This window comes from Ahaetulla prasina, chromosome 3, assembly GCF_028640845.1.
Source record: "Ahaetulla prasina isolate Xishuangbanna chromosome 3, ASM2864084v1, whole genome shotgun sequence".
NCBI lineage: Eukaryota > Metazoa > Chordata > Lepidosauria > Squamata > Colubridae > Ahaetulla > Ahaetulla prasina.
The window spans coordinates 40419835-40432455 of NC_080541.1; the positions used below are offsets into that span (position 1 = coordinate 40419835).

Here is a 12621-nt window from a genome sequence, read left to right on the forward strand (position 1 = left end):
TTTTTATCAGGTTTGCCTGGTACGCCAGTTACGCCCCTTTCTGGATCGGGCTTCCTTATGCACAGTCGCTCAGGCCCTTGTTATATCCCGCCTGGACTACTGTAATGCTCTCTACATGGGGCTCCCCTTGAAGGGTACCCGGAGACTCCAACTGGTCCAGAATGCGGCTGTGCGGGTGATAGAGGGAGCACCTTGTGGCTCTCGTGTAACACCCCTCCTGCGTAATCTGCACTGGCTCCCGGTGGTCTTCCGGGTTCACTTCAAGGTACTTGTTATCACCTTTAAAGCGCTCCATGGCTTAGGGCCGGGATAATTACGGGACCGCCTACTGCCACCATTAGCCTCTCACCGACCAGTGCGCTCTCACAGAGAGGGCCTCCTCCGGATAGCATCAGCTAAACAATGTCGGCTGGCGACCTCCAGGGGGAGGGCCTTCTCTGTGGGGGCTCCTACCCTCTGGAACAAGCTCCCTCTGGGGCTTCGTCAACTCCCCGACCTCAGGTCCTTCCGCCACGAGCTGAAGATGTTGCTGTTTCGAAGAGCAGGACTAGTGTGAACGTAGTTTTAAATTGGGGTTTTAAATCAGGGGTTTTAAACAGGGTTTTAAATTTGTATTTAAAAGTTTTAGGCCATCAATTGAATTAATTTTCTATTCTTTTTTGCTGTTTTATATGTATTATATGTTTTCTGTTGTTTTATTGGCTGTGAACCGCCCTGAGTCCTTCGGGAGATGGGCGGTATACAAATATAATAAATAATAATAATAATAATAAATAATAATAATAATTATTATTATTATAATTATAATTATAATTATAATTATAACAATGTATGATGTATATGTATGCATGCATGTATGTATGTATAGAAGGGCTCCTCCCTGGAAAGTTTGTTTAATATCTTACCTTATTGATTGATTGATTGATTGATTGATTGATTGATTGATTGATTGCATTTGTATACCGCCCTTCTCCCGAAGGACTCAGGGCGGTTCACAGCCAGTAAAAACCACAATACATATAATACAGGTTAAAAACAGTATAAAAAACTAATTCAATATATGCCTAAAAATTTTAAATACGATTAAAAAGCCCATTTAAAAAAAACCCAATGTAAAACCCCAATTTAAAACTACGTTTAAGCTAGTCCTGCATGTCGAAACAACAATGTCTTCAGCTCACGGCGGAAGGTCCGGAGGTCGGGGAATTGACGAAACCCCGGAGGCAGCTCATTCCAGAGGGCAGGAGCCCCCACAGATGTGCATACACATTTTCTGTGTATGCAGAGAAACCACCATTTGCACAATATAACCACTGCTATTTCCGCTGTACTTAGTAGACTTATTAAAAGGACCTGGATTTAATTTATATTCTAAAACATTAAATTAATTTTTACCTGCAGATATTAATGGAAATTCATTAACCCTAAATGTAATTTTATTGAATGCCTGGAGGACTAAATTAACCAGAACGGAATGTGGAATTTGGTAAAAAGAAATAGATTCAGAAATAGAACAAGATGAGAAAAGATTAACAATATAGTTTTTAAAAAAGTATCGCCTGATGTCTTGCAGCAGAAGGCAGCACATTTGAATGATGTAAAACTAGTCAAAAATTATGCATAGGAAACTTTTCTCATAAGCAAAATGAGCAATACATATAAAATGCAACAGTGACAGTTTCACTTGCAGTAAAAAAAATGTGAGAAAAGTGCAAAGAACTCAGACTATAAATAAATGTCAAATTATTTTTACAGGACCTACTTCACCTATGGTAATTGTAGCATCAAGGATATAAAGGCACTTAACTATGTGAGACTTTTGACACTACTATTGTATTTGCATCCTTATCCTTATCACTAAAACTGAAAATACTGACATTGTTGCAGATATATTTTAAGTTGTCTTGTGCAAACATTGGCTCTAGCACATTAATCAAAGAAATAAAAAAACATTTATAGTGGTTGTTTTGCCTATGCTAGCACAGATTCTCTCATTTCTGGCATTATTAATTAAATCTGAGTTTGGTATCAGGACTAAACATGTGTTTTCTGTGATAACCCACAAATACAAATAAAGGATCCTATATCGAACCACTCAGCTAAAACTTCTATGTCTCTTTAACACTATATTTTTTAATTATCCATATCACAGATGGAAAATTATGTTGTATGAAGCAAAGGCAAAATTTGATTAACCCATGTTAATAGATAAAACAAGGTAAACCTATGTTGCAATTATTTAAAAAATAACAATAAAAAGCCACAGATTAGTGCAGTGGTAGTCAACCTGGTCCCTACCACCCAGTAGTGGACGTTCCAGCTTTCATGGTGGGCGGTAGGGGTTTTGTCCGATACTGAAGCACTTTCCTTTTTTAAAAATTTAATTGACTTTTTGAAAAAATTTCATAGAATTATTTAAAAACATTTTCATTAGGTTTTCATAAAATTCCCCGTGACAATTTAAATTTCTGAAAATATACTATTTGTATCGCCCGCGCATGTTTAGTTCGTGTTATGTAAGTGAAACTAAATGGCGCTATAGTGTGACCACAAACAAAAGAGCCTCATTCCAGAATAGCTCGCGCATCTCCCCCCCCAAACCCAATCTACAATGCGTGAGAGGCATGTGCAGACGACAATACATGGCACATTACTGTGCAACCGGTGGGTGGTTAGAAAATTTTACTATTAACAGAGATACCAAAGTGGGTGGTAGGTATAAAAAGGTTGACTACCCCTGGGTTAGTGTATACTTTTTAACATTTCAGAAAATGATCCAAACCAATCATTCCTCAGGAATCCCCAGTAGCTTTAGGTTTTGAGACACATTTAGAAATTTTTAGAATTGTTACGAGCATCACTACAACATGATGCATCCATCATAAGACTATATTAAGTGTTTCAGGAAGTTAAATATAAGATGAGAGGTTGGTTGGCTGGTTTGTTTGTTTGTTTGTTTGTTTGTTTGTTTACAGTTTTTATAATCCACCTAACCATAAGGTTTGTGGCAATGAACAAAATTAAAGTTAAAATTATCGTTTCAAGGGAAACAATTATGTTAAAAAAAACACTGTGTGATGACTATCTTTAATCAGCTGACTTGAAAGTCTGGTGGAACTACATGGACCTCCAGAGACAAAATATTCTAGAGGATGGGAACAATCACTGAAACTTTCATCTAGTCTATTTCGTATGCATCTTTCAAAAATTAGGCCTTCAATATCTCCCAGCTGGATAGGTAGATTACAGTTCTTGGAAGCACTGCTTGATATATATCGTGCTATGCCATGTTTGAAACTAATAACCAGCATTCTGAAATTGGACATGGAAGTACATTGGTAATAAAGGGGAAAATTTTAGTATTGTTGTTATTCTGCCTTTGCACAATGGTCCCACTAGCCCCTTAGCTGCTGCAACTTTTAGACATCCGAAGGGAGTCTCATGTTGAGTTGTTGTACGTCAATCAAGATGACAACCTGGATCAAGTAGTAGTGTAACTGACCATCAGGACACACCAGGCCCAGCTTCTATAGACTTCCTCTGTCTAGAGCAGGGGTGGGCAATTAATTTTTATCAGGGGCCGCATGAGAAGCCTGAATTGTGTCAGAGGGCCACCAACTTTCTTTCATTGTAAAATACTTAAATTAAATATTTTGAATAGCTGGTACTGATAATCAGAAGAATAAAGCACTCTGTAAATATGTATATTAGGTTATGTGAAACTGTGGTCTATTGGTTAAATAAGAAAAACAATTATTGAACCAGTACAATTTATTTTTCAAAATAAAAGTTAAAAAAAAAGTTTAATTTATGGTGTTTATGATTGGCCTCACGCGGGCCGGACAGGGACGTACAAAGGGCCGGATGTGGCCCGTGGGCCTTAATTTGCCCAGGTCTGGTCTAGAGTCTAGGAGAGCACCCAAGTCTTGAACCACCCTCAGAGGGACCATGACCCAATCCTAAATCACTACTGGCAGTAAGATTTAATCTCAGTTTTTTCCCCATCAAACTTTTCAAAACTTCAATGGCATCTCAGGCTCAGCCCAGAATGGCAATGTAATAACTTGATTTCATGAATATCCTAATTGCATCCCATTCTAAAATGATTACTTCTCTTCACAGTTTTATTTATCTATTAATGGGGAGACCTCTGTGAACTTCTACACTGGAGTTATCATGGGCTCAAGTGTGCCCCCCCCATTCTAGGATCACTCAGTAGAAATTCCCAGGCAAGTATTAATGAAACTATTATGAGATGGTGCTTCCAAAACCTAACTCTTATAGGTGGTCCAGAATAATTATCCAGAATCATACTCTGATTGTCTAGATCTCAATTTAGGTCCACCAAAATGGCATTAAGCCTATGACCTTGGTCTTGGACTATGATTGAAAAGGATACAGAAATCCTCTGAGATCATTTTTAGTTGCAGTCACCAAGAAACTGCAAACTAGACAAAAGTTATTAGATATGTCTACATCCAGGGAGGACTGTTTCTGGATAGGACAGTATTGCCTCCTTCAGTATTATACCCACCTTTGAAGAAACATTCATTATCTCCGAGATCCATCTGCTCATGATGCTTTTGGCTATCCAAAGAAAGGATTGGATCAAGCTCACAATTGTAGGTCTCAGTTTATAGAAGACTTTGTCTATTTCAATGGGATCCACAAAGTCAAAAGAATCAGAGATTACCACTCTGCTTTCAGTCACTAATGTACCAAAGAACTGCTTAGGATCAATGATTGTGAAAATACCTCAAAGCAGAATTCTTATCAAATATATTGGTATCTCTGTCTATTCTAGATCAACCAGGTGTGAAACTGAACTACCTGGCAGATTATTACGAAAATAATTTCTCTGGAAAACCTTTTGATCTGGGAAGTATCATCTGTCATAAAGCATTGGTAGTTCAAGCACAGTCAAACTGAACAGACTTTCTCTCAACCTTCTTGACGGCTATTGGAGAGTATCAAGTGAAGTTGTGAAACCACATGCACAAAAATATCAGAATTAATTGGGGGAATGACAAATCTTTGATAAATCAGGTGAATCACAGAGAGAGAGAGAGAGAGCCCACAAAGGAGCTGGAATCAGAGCACCAGAATTCGGTATGAAAATGGCCAATTTCAGTAGGATGGTCTGCACGTATTTATGGATTAAGAAGGCAAGAAAGGAGGGCCTCATTGTTTTTGTTGCATAAATGGAATAGGTTTGGCCAGGGGTGAAATCCAGCAGGTTCTGACAGGTTCTGGAGAATCAGTAGCAGAAATTTTGAGTGGTTTGGAGAACTGGTAGCGGAAATTTTGAGTAGTTTGGAGAACCGGCAAATACCACCTCTAACTGGCCCCAGAGTGTGGTGGGAATGGAGATTTTGCAGTCTCTTTCTCCTGGAGTGGGGTGGGAATGGAGATTTTGCAGTATCCTTCAACTGGAGTGGGGTGGGAATGGAGATTTTGCAGCATCCTTCCCCTGCCACACCCACAGAACTGGTAATAAAACAATTGGATTTGACCACTGGGTTTGGCTCATGCTCTCAATGTCATCCTTATTTTTAACTTGAAACAAGATGCTTTATTTTAGTGGCAAACGGTTGGAGAACTGGGAAGAAACAAATGCAGATTTTTACTCTGTGTCTTTTAATCCTGGCTAACTATATTGCATAACATGCAGAAGTAAACTAAAATACGTTGGGCTAGTTTGTGCTTCTTCATGTGAAGTCAACCCAGCCATTAACGTGCAAATGGCTTGTAAATATTTAGAATAAAATATACTCTTTTGGCTCCCAGGATAACCAGCATTACTTTGTAATGTATACATCCAGTATACATCTGAACTAGTGACCTAGAAGTGAAAGGATAATTCTCAAGTAATTTTACAGCTTGCTTTGAATCTGAGTTTTGTACATCTTACTAATTACCCTTATCTAAATCTCTTTTTCTAACATCACTTCAAATTCATGGCAACATTGATTAAGTACCTGATGGCCTAGCTAAGCCATTTTTTAAAATTGTCAAGCTAAACTCTGTCTTTAGCATTTGTAGCCTCCTAAATAGTAATCTAGTCTCATTTATTCTAGCTAACAGTTAAGTGAACTCTATAAGGCATGAAAAAGAACAGATTTCAGTTTGACATCAACCAGTATTCTAGCTAGGCGAGAAGGGTTTTAAAAGAATCACCAGACATTCATGTGATCTCATCCTATCCATCTTTTTCACTTAACTCATCTAATATGCTTTTAGGATACAGTCAAACATTCTTCAAATCATCCTGGATCTTATGCACCTGGAAATCAAAGACACTGTCTGGCACTCTAGACCTTTGCTCACCCTGTTTCTTACTTGACGACCACATGACCAGTAGTTACAGTAGTCTTAGCAGAACAGCTTTTGTGATTGGGACATAAGGAATTTCAGACATTTGTAGGAACTTTCATAGAACTAAACCTGCCTTTGCATATGGTTGTCAACAGAACAAAGGAATAACTTTGTAATGTCCACCCACATTGTAACTGCTACATGTTGAAGTCTCCTCTCATAAAATACGTGTATCAGCAGGCTTGCTCATGATCTATAAATATATCTCATCAACTTGCAGATGACTCAAACTATAAAATCTTGCTTATAGAAAAGTTATGTCAGAATTCTTTTCATCGTCCCCCTAAAAATGATAGCCATATACCAAATCAAATACTGTATATCTGAGAATTTGTTTAATATTATTTCTGAATTTTTATGAGTGATTTTAGTTTCTAAAAATTGTTGTCATAGCCAATGGTAAGAATGTTTCTCCCAATATTGTAAGCTGCCCAGAGTTATCTTGTGGTAAGATAGGCACTAATTAATTTTACAAATAATGAATGAATGAATGAATGAATAGCAGCTTTATTCTGTATTTAGTCAGAAGGTATACATTTGAAATGTAATTACATTTAACTAAACATAGTTAAAGGACTAGGGCCTTGCCTTATTAGGATTACTGTCTCACGAGCTTTAGATCATTTCTCCCAAATGCAATTAAACTTCCTAATCTTCTAAATAAATCTTAGAAAGAAGAGTCAGAAGTCACATTTTCAGTTTGGTCTTGTATTGTTATTCACTGGAGGCTTTAAACATATTTCTTCTGTTAGGGTTAGGTGCTGAAAATTATTGCGTTCTAGCAGTACAGGTTACCTTCTTACTGTCTTATACTGAAAATATTCCTCCCTTTGATTTAAAAAAAAAAATACTTCTAGCAAATCACTTTATGTATCAACGTCTATTGCAGTGCTTCCTTTGTTTGGTTTTAGATACTTTCATTCATCCAGAGGAACTGAAATACAGAAATTCATTGAAGTGTGGAGTGTGGGGGTTTTTTTGCTTGAGGAGAACAATGAGTTTCCATAAACTTCATTATTTTCAATTAATGCTTGCAATCAATTCCGTTACAAGTGAGCTTGTTTCTTTCAAACTGACTGCTTTATGTTCTTTTTACAATATCTGAAGTATATATTCTGCTTACTCAGCAAGAAACAATTGTTAACGCTTCCACAATGGGCAATCTGAAACTCTCAGAACATATTCCTCACAATCAGCATGTATTTTAGAAATGACCTTTTCACCCAGCTAAGTATGCAGTTTTTGTAGACTTTCTCTACTTTATTTCTTCCTCCTGTTGAATTCCATTGCTAAACTCCTATTAGCTGTCCCTGTTCAGTTGTTTAAAAAGAAAACCGTGTGGCAATTATAGCTGTAGAGCTGGTATTTCTGTCATTAAACTGTTTAAAGGAAGAATAACATCTGAGAGATTCTGAGTTTTGATTAATGTTCTGATGTTTTACAGCTTTGCAGAGCCCCAAATGTTGTTCCAGTTTACTCTCCATATCCACTTATCTAAATCTGAAGGAGGGCTGAGTGATATGATGGATGCTCAGATGAGAAACATAGTGGTTGGCCATTAAATTTTATCACCTCTGCAAATGCTGCTTATTGGAATGCTTTGGGGAATATCTCTTGTGTATTTTCTAATTTTGCTGCTTTTCAAAAAATCAATTCATTATCATTATGTATTTAAATGCATTTTGGAATGATACTCTATTTTCAGATTCACAAATTCTTTTATTGTTATATTTTATCAAGTTTCAGTCTACATTTCTATATATAGTCCATTAGTCTATGTGTTTGCCCCCTCCATTTCTTTTCATTCTCCATGTGTCCCATTCATTGCTTCAAATTAATTTATTTTTATTAGTTCTCTGAATTTCTCTTCTATTGTCAGTTATCTTCATTGTGTAAATGGTTATGAGATTTAAAATATTGCATCTTATACAGATTAGCATCATTTTAAGCATATATCCACAGTAATAGTATTATGCAAACTTCTCAGACTTTTCTTTTAAAATTTACTTTAAAACAGTCTTCAAACATTGTTTGGAGGAGGCGTGCATAAGCACACCAGCCTGCCTACTATCCCTGTCTTACTGTCCCCATTTATCTGTATTTACTTCCTTTTTTTCATGCTTATGTTTATACTTATACTTGCTACCTTGTACATGTTCAACAAACAAATAAAATAAAATAAAAATTGTTATTCTTAAGGTGGACAATTTCTACAATGGTTAAGGTTTTATCTAAGCTCTTTGATGGACTATTGAGCAACGGCCGTTCTGTTTTCTTTCCAGTCCATGCTATTTCTGCCATAAAGAACTGCAGAGAAATATTTTTTTAACCAAAATCCTTGAAATGTCTGCTATTTTTATTCCATTTTATCAAAAAGTAGAACAACTGTTAGTGTTTTGGTGCATTCCCATTTAAACCTATGGTCAGATTTGTCACTAGATCCAATTTTGAATTGAACTGATTGTAATCTTGTTGCCATCAAAACTCTTATTTGAATTATATCTTGCCTCCTTGAAATTTCCAATCTGAATCAGATTTTGGAATAATACATGTTGTATACTTTAGTGTATAAGTGTTAAGCCATGTCTGCTGTATTCTGACCCTATATCTAATTTGGTTGTGGTGGGCCCTAATTTCTGCCCAATTGTATCACTGACTGGTGGGAGTAACTTCTGCATTTTTGATTGTTTCATCTACTGGTTTGAGCTTCCTTTTAAAAATTCAAAGCAGCTGCTATTTTCCATATAGTATCAATTTTGGGAGGAAAACCTGAATGGCTCCTTTTTTTAAAAAATTGCTATATGACTGCTCAAAATGGATTCCTTTTACCTCCTAGCTGCTTTCTCCATTTGAAGAAAAAAAAATATCGGCACACAGTGTGCTTTCACCCAAAATGGAAAAGCAATTGGAGAAATGATTTTAAGCAGACAAAGAGCTGGAAAGGAATTTGCTACGCATCTGTCATCCATTTTTCCTTTCCTCATTCCAGCATCTAATGTTGAATTACCTTCAAAAAGGCAAACACAAACCGCTGGGTGAAACTCAGCATCATATGTAGTTTCCATTTTGAGAATAAACTCAAATCTGAACTTACTGTTGTGGCTCTGCATGATTTTTTAAAAAAATCCTACAGATCTATATTACCTTCGGCAGAGTAAATTAACATAGACAGAGGCTGCTATACCTTACTGCATTTCTTGAGCTGCTGATAAAGCAAATTGCACTAGAGGACCAGCTAGTAGGACAAGATAGTGCTATGACAGAAATAATATAAGGAATAATAAGGACTCAGGTGTCCATAATTAAAGCTGTATTTCAACCAAGGGGTTTCAGTTACATCATTTATCAATGTCATTACAAGCTCTTGACAAAATTACAAATTTATATGCAGAATTCAGAGATACATGATTTGTTAGAATGCATGAAGAATGTTTCTATTAAAAGCAGGCAGACAATATGTTAACCTCTAATGCTAGAAATGCCAGCAATCTAAGATAGGAAGAAAATCTGCTTTTGTTTCCCCAGTCTTCTCCCTCCCCAATTCCTTCTTTCTGCCTACTTAGCAACTGATCAGATTGATTCGAAGTACCAAGTCAAGGTGGGCCAGAGAAAGCTCAAAGTGACTCTCTAGAAAGATCTGCTGAGTATTAAAATCCATTTGCCTCTTGCTAGCATTTCAGGGGAAGGTTTGGGGGGTAAATGCTAAATGGCAGAGTAAATATGTTAGCTGTAAGTATTGGGTTCCTCCTGAATAATATAGAATGGTATGTGAAAATTTCCTAGATAAGGGACAATTGTGCCCTTGAAAGCTTCATCCATGCAATGTCCTTCTCAGTCAACAGCCCTCCAGCCTTTCTTTCGATAGTGCTTTGGAGGTTTCTCTGTTAAGCTCCTTTGATCAATAAAGCAGTGTCAGGTAGACAAGGGAACCCACTATTTTTATTTTGTGAAGGTAGAAACAAACAGTAATAACCTCTTACAACATATTCTTTCATCATCTTTTTCAGGTTCACACCCTTTAGCCTACAAACCTGTATCTTGATGGAAGAAGATAAAGTTACGCTCTTGTTAAAAAGGCACCAGCAGGAAGACAACAAACCAGTTTAGTGATGGTGTTTAGCATCAGCACTTGACCATCAGCACTTCCCCATGAGGAGACAAGGAAGAACAACTCAGTTCTCATTTTTGCCTCTATCTCCCTCTTGGAGATTCATTGGAGAATGTCATCGTCCGTCCCCCTCATATGAAATATGAAAGCTGTATTTTTGTACAGTATTTCAGAATAATATTGACTATTCTTAGGGTATAGGGAAAGAAAAGAACCACTGCTTCCAGGGCAACCTTCTGTTTCATATAATCTCTTATGTGATGCTTGCGTTATCAGTTTCTGCAGCTACGCTACAGACTTATAGCAAATTTGTCTTCAGCTTTATTATGAAAAAGAGAAAGGCAATTGAAGATAAACATGCAAGGGATGAGTAATGTGGGAGAATAAATGAATAAATACCCTGAAACAATAACCAAAACAAACGTTTCTCCAAATGGCAATAAAAGTGCATTAATTCACAGTTGCAAATTGCTACTGCTTAGAGCAGATGTACTTAATTATGGGTTCCTTCTTAATTATGAATTCCTCATCAATTTGCAATGCAAAGCTTACAGCCTCAATAGATAAATATTTCATTTTATTTATTTGTTGCAACTATTTAGTAGAGTGTTTATCAAAAAGAAAAAAGAAAAAGCAAAGTACACACACACACACACACACACACACACACACACATTATATATATATGCCTTGAGATGTATCTAGATGAATGCAAAACTGAAAAGAAAAAAGTTTTAATTAATGCTATTAGGATGCTCACTAAAGTATGCAGGTGATAATCCATGCACTGACAAACCTATCAACCTGATTATGATACATAAACATATGCTACTATTGGGGATCTGTGAGGGAAGGGTTAAAATGATTAAGGTGGTGACCACGCTCAAGGGATCAAAGGCCCAGTGGGGTTTTAAAATAATGACCAGTGACCACAAGCCACAATAAATTAAACTAGAGACAACAAAGCACAAGTTAGCTAACCCTAATTTATAATCTATACTAGACTGTTCATGAATATATTGTAACATCATAGGTGGCAGTTATACCAGTGATATTGTATATAAAAATCTAAAGCCTGCAGATAAACAGAGATAGCAAGTATTTATTTAGAAAATACTTCACATACTGTATGTATAATATGTGTCTTAGAAAATGTGTTTTTGGAAATTAAAAGGGAAGCCATAGCTGTCTTGTTGTTGGTCCTCACTCCAATCCTTTCAGTGCCTCTTTTATCCTTAATCTCCACATCTCCACAACTTTCAAAAACCAAGAAAATGTTCTTCTTCTCTGCTTTCTTCAACTCCATCATTCCATCTGATCTAGAAACCCTCATTTAATTTCCCTTGAAAATGAAGGAGGATGCTACTAACCGTCACCTATGTCAGTTGTCATGTAAGGACATCTCTTTCCTTTAGCCTTCCTTGCCTGACCACCTCCCTACCAATTTATCCAAAAATGGGTTAATACCACAATTTCCTAAATAGACATATGAGTAATAATATGTAGGCAACATCTTGATATTTTTTTCTGATCCAGGGAAATGATTGTGAAAAGTGATGGAACAATTGAGAGAAAGATATTCTAATATTAGTTTCTTTCAGAGAAAGAATGTGCGTTCAGACAAGAGATGCTGGCATTAGTTTCTGCTTCCAAGAGCAAGTAGAAGAAAGAGAACATGGAAAGGGAACCCTTCAGAGGGAATTGGGAAAGATATCTCCATCTCTGTGACTAAACATAATCACTTTTTCCATGACAGCCTGATTTGGCAAATTCACGAAACCCACAAGATTAGACATTTATTTTCGTTTAGAAATAGAAAGAAATCCAGACTCATAACCAAATTCCAGAAGAAGAGGAAGCATTGTCAAATCTGTTTTGGATCACAATTAACTTGCATCCCATGGAGTTCAAGTATTAATACATCTGCATCCAGCCCCTGATTTAATGACTGCATTAAAATTAAATAAAATGTATCAGACTGGCCTATTGCTTAGGCAATTGGTTTAGTATCAGTTCCAAAACCATCCAGCCAATTATGAGTTATTACAAGACTCTCTTATATCCCACATGGAAATAGTTTGACATTTTCCACACCAGAATTAAAAGATACAAGTCATCTGCCTTATACTGTATGTGTA

General features: G+C 36.6%; 1 protein-coding gene across 1 annotated transcript in view; it reads left to right on the forward strand.

Annotated features, from left to right (window-relative positions):
- Window positions 1-11667, forward strand: part of PEX2 (peroxisomal biogenesis factor 2) — a 31159-nt gene extending 19492 nt beyond the window's left edge. The window contains exon 3 of the transcript XR_009154475.1: window positions 10383-11667. The gene's annotated coding sequence lies outside the window, so the exon portion shown is untranslated. The remainder of the gene's footprint in view (window positions 1-10382) is intronic.
- The last annotated feature ends 954 nt before the right edge of the window (window positions 11668-12621 follow it).